The following is a 5,503-nucleotide window of genomic DNA, read 5'->3' as shown; positions in this document are numbered from 1 at the left end:
GTGAGAAATGCGAATATACTTAGAAAAAGTATTGAAACTTAAGTGAATTGGACCATTGGCTTGCGGGCGAAATTGAAGACTTCAGAGCATCAGATTCTAACCGAACTTCACCCATGGATCAAGGAAATTTCCCTACACATATCTGTATACTTGTGGCCCTGATCGAGTGATGACCATTCACAATAGCCATTATGGGAGGAGTTGCGATTTGGGCTGCACTATGATCAAGAGTATCCAGTGCTCCTCGGAGGCTTCTGTATTCCTCCATTAAAGTTGTTTGTGCCTGCACCATTTTGGCCATGTGTTCGTTTTGCAATTGGTTATGGATTCTGGCTTATTTTTAACATGCATACAGCGGCTTCCCCACTTCCTGATTGTGTTGTTACCAGAGTATGACAGGGGTATGCAGATACAAAAGAGCTCGATGGGAGAGGACTTCCAATGGATCCTTTGACACTCACATAGGACTCAGATGATCTTGGTGTAGTTTGCAGAGGCATTGTTTGTGAGGCTGTGGTGAACCTTGTGGAGAGTGATTCATCTTCCATATGTGATTTACCTTTCTCCTTACTGGTCCATCGAACGGTTACATCAAGAAGGGCTAGGAAGTATTGTCAAGCAAAAAAGCAGGGAGACTTTCCAGGGTACAACAACGGTGGAGCAAGTGCGAGATTCCGTTTCGTAGCATTGCGTATAACTAACCCCTTGATCATTTGTAATGGAAATGATTTGGTGACTGAACAGGATCGGGCTTTCAACTTCCTCGGAGGTACTATGATCCATTCTTCATTTTCATCTTGAGCCAGTGGTGATACAGAAATCACCCCTGCGATAGATTGCAATATGTCCTTTTCTGTTGAAACAGGTCGATTCTTTTGTTTTTTAGATTTATTGCAAACGTAATCAACAACGAATCCAATTGGTACGAAGTAAAAAATTGTTTTGCTAGAAGAGGTATCCATTGTGATTGAACGAGACTGTGATTCCTGCAAAATACAATGATATATTACTAGTATGAGTATAAACGAATTTACACTTTATTTTGGAGAGTCACCTTTTTGGCATCTATATGACGCCAAACAATGATAAAATTCCTCTCAATAGTTGCTAAGTTTATACTGAATAAGAATAAAATTCCCTATCAGAGTCACCATTTTGTTTTAACAAGAAACGAATGTATTTTTTTGGGAAATTATCTCATTCGATATCAACAAAGAAGGAACAAAAGAACAATCATCATTAAGTATATTTTATTAGTTATAAAGTTCGTTTAAATCCTCATATATCCCTTGATTCCAGCATAAAGTGTAGAACATTAAATACAAATCATATGAAATAATCTAAATGATAATTTTGACAGCATTCCAGCTTACTATGCATTCATCTCAATGAGAGAAGTGTTGTGCGGATCCAAACATCTTTCATTCACCCTTTTACTCATCCAGAATAACAACTCTTGTATAAGAATGACTGAATTCTAAGAGAAATTGCAGGAAATACGTCAATCTGGCAACATATTTGCTTATATACACTGTAGCATGCAATAGGACCTTGATGCGTGGACCAATGCAACTTGCTTCTAGCCATTCCTTTCTTTTTTCTTCTCCTCTTCAGAATACCTTGCAAAGGTACTCAGAAGCCTTTCTCTAAGAGTTCTTATCTTGCATTCGTTCAACAGGATGGGGTAGAGGGTTATTTATAGGTATCCACACGTCTAAAATCTTCAATATCATGCTATAGGGCCCACAACCGCAACGCAACTCGCTTCTCTTTCCTCTTTCTTTTGTACTTCTTTTTTTTCTTTCTTCATAATTCATTTTCTTTTATTATATATATATATATATATATATATATATATATATATGCTCTAAGAACATGTTGATACTCATGACGATGATATGTGTATAATCACTATGCTTTGCTTAATATTGGTTACATTGGAGATAATATTAATATCAAAGTGACAATAATGCACACATTGATGGTCATGGTGATCTTATGCATAAGATAACCATGTGTTATTTTATGCCTAAATTAGGATAAATAAATGAAGTTAGTGAACATAAGGATAACCTCATGCATGATAGAAGCCTAATGCCTAGGGCGTGCATGATGCTAGTGTTGGATGATGGCCATGATATTGATGATGTGTAAGACCCGTATCCTAGACCATACCGTTCTACAGACTCTTGCGGTCCTCTTTCTCAAATTTCAGTGACCCACGATCTGTAATCAACATTTACGCATGACCCTGAGTTGCATCCTATCAATCTAAGTTGGCTTGACCTGAGACTCCTACCCTTACGACCGCGTTGTCGCCGCAGTTTTAATGCTGCGTCTCACGCTCCGATCTGAAAACTAGGCCAGGAGTTGTGGGCCTGCATTTATCTCAAGAAAAACACCACGTGTTGCAAATCCTAATCGAATCTATCAAATCAATCACATCAATCAAGTACAATAGGTACAACACCCATGCCACTCTTACCAACAAAGCATGGCACCCCTCTCTCTCCCATCCCCAAGTCAACCTTCCTTACAACAACCCATCCCTCTCTCCTTACATCTCTTCTCTCTCCCATTTTCTCAACCATTGTTCCAAGCAACCCAAGGAGAGGTTACCGTCCAAGCTTCCCATGGAGAAGCTATGATGTGGCCCGCTCCCTAACACCCTATCACCCATCTCCACCATTCAATCTTCGTCTTCCACCATCAAAGGGAAAGCTAAGAAGTTTAGGAGTCCAAGGAGCCTAGAAGGAGTGAAATCGATGGGTGATCTACCGTTGATATTCAATTTGATGGGCCCACTTGTTGTGGGACCCACTTGATCTATGCATTGTATAAGGGAGGACCCAATAGTGGCGGGGTCCTTCCCCTTCACGTTTCTCTCTCTATCTTTGTGATGCCTTATGGCCCACCACGATGCAAGATGATCCTGATCGTTCGATCGTGAGGCCACCATGCTACTGCTTTTTTATAGGCCCTAAATGAAGGGAAATTACGAAGATCAGCTTGATAACCCAACTATGTGGCCCACCTCCGTGGACCCTATTATGAAGTATGCACTGTATCCACGTCGTCCATGTGGAGAGATCATTTCAAGCTTGGGCCCACGGTCTGGCCAGATCCAGTAATGCAGACCGTCTGTCAATGGACGTCCAGAGGCTAGGCATTTGTAGAATAAAATACACACACACACACACATATAATATAATAAATATTTTATCTGGTGGTCCCACACGTGGGATGATTTATTAACATCAGCAAATGTTGTGCATTTGATCATGAGGTATCTGTTAATCCAAGTCATCCATCTAGTGACGCGTGAACCTCCAGCAGCATTAGCAGTTGTAGCTAACATCAGCAGGTCTACTGCTCCACCTTGATGAATGTTATTATCCCCACTATCCTTGTGGATGGTGGGGCTAGCCGTGATGTATGTGTTTTATACACGTAGTCCCTCTATTGTGGGGCGTGGGGCCTACACCACACGTGTGGTTCGTGTGGGGGTGGGACCCACCTTGGTGTATATATTCTATATCCACTGTCCATCCATCTAATCTGGATGGTGAACCCTACTTGATGCATGTGTTATGTATACACTCTGTCTGTCCAAATGTCCTGGGCCTGGACATTTGGACATTTAAAAAATAAAAATAAAAATATTATATTATATATATAGCTGTTGTATTAGAGACAGCAATTTCACCCATGTATTTTATCCACTGTCCAACCCATGGATGATGGATCCCACCCTGATGTAAGTGTTTTATTTACAATACACCGTCCATATGATGGTGGGCCCTACCATGATATATGTCTTTTACCTACGTCGCCCATCTATTTTCTTGTGGGACCCACCATAATATATATTTTGTATCCATATCATCCATCTGGATAGGTAAGTGAAGGCCCGCCGTGATATATTATTCTATCCCCACCGTCTATTTGTCTAGGATGGTGGGCCTAATCATGAGGTTGTGTTACATCCAAACCGTCCGTTCATTTATGCGCCCCACCGTGATGCATGTATTGTATATCTATGTGGCCCATTTGGTGTGGTCCATTGTGATGTGTTTGAGGCCCAGATATGAGGCTATCGTGATGTATTCGAGACCCATAGGTTATGGCACACTTGATGTATATGAGGCCCATTGTTGAGACCCATGTGACGCGGCCCACCTGATGTATATGAGGCCCATTGTTGAGGCCCGATGTGATGTATGAGAGGCCCGTTGATGCGGCCCACATGATGTATATGAGGCCCAAGTGTGAGGACCGATGTAATGTATATATGGCTCATGTGATGCTGTGCATTGTGATATATGTGGCCCACCGTGATGCCACCTATTGTGATGTATATAGGCCCCTGTGATGCGGCCCATGTGATGTGTATTAGGCCCATGTGATGTGTATTATGTCTATGTGATACAGCCCATTATGATGTATGATACCCTTATGTAAGGCCCATTATGATTGTATGAGGCCCATTGAGATTCTATGCAGCCCATTATGTTGAGGCCTTTGCGTGAGGCTATGGGCCGACTATACGTTTGGTCCTATGAGGGTCACTCCTTAGGAGAGATGTTGGTTAAATATCCTCATTGATGGACAATGATGGTTAAATGTCCACATTAATGGGCAGTGATGGTTAAGTGTACACATTGTGACCTTCCCTTAGGCCCTTTGTTAGGCTGATTATCGAGGCCGATTATCGATGTCGATTATCAAGGTTAATGCTAATCATCGACGCTAATTATCGAGGCTGATTATCGATGTTGATTATCGGTGTCGGTTATCGATACCGATTATGAGTATGTGAAAGCATAGCATCATGATACCTGCTTACGCATCATCTGCATGTTTGTTATGAGATGTGGATGACTATTGCATATAATGTAAGGCATGTTGTTTACGGGGCTCCTTGATAGGCGGAGAGCACGGTATGCGCAGGATTGAAGCATGATTGACTGTGTGACTTATGCATCTTGCATTTTGAGATATGACTACTGTACGCCCTAGCGACATCAGGGTCGTGGCCTCTACAGGCATATCATGGATGGTCAGATGGGACACTGAAAATCTGTTACTAGCATCGGGTTGTCATAGATGTCCCTAGATAAAAATTCCTAAACTTCCGTGGCCAGGAGATGCTCCAACGTCTAGACCGAGTAGATACATGAGCGATCGAGTGCTGAATACTAGTAGGTCGCATCTCCCACTGTGTCATAGTCGGTTGGAAGGGGGTGTGACCTTACTCGCCCGAGGGTAGGGGGCATAGCTAGGCTGAGTTTGACCGAATTGTAGATGGGTCTGCAATCGACGCACCGGGTAGATATTGGCTGACTATTGGCCAAGCGGATAGTGAGCTCTCTTCCACTTGCATGGTTGTGTGTCTAGTGGGTAGAGATTGCGTGTAGAGTGTACTGGACCCCAGTGATGATCCTAGAGATATACAGTATGATATGTGGAATTATTGAGCAGGAGTTGCATGATCAACATTTTA

This window comes from Magnolia sinica, chromosome 7, assembly GCF_029962835.1.
Source record: "Magnolia sinica isolate HGM2019 chromosome 7, MsV1, whole genome shotgun sequence".
In the NCBI taxonomy this organism is placed as follows: Eukaryota; Viridiplantae; Streptophyta; class Magnoliopsida; order Magnoliales; family Magnoliaceae; genus Magnolia; species Magnolia sinica.
This window is presented reverse-complemented; position numbering follows the sequence as displayed.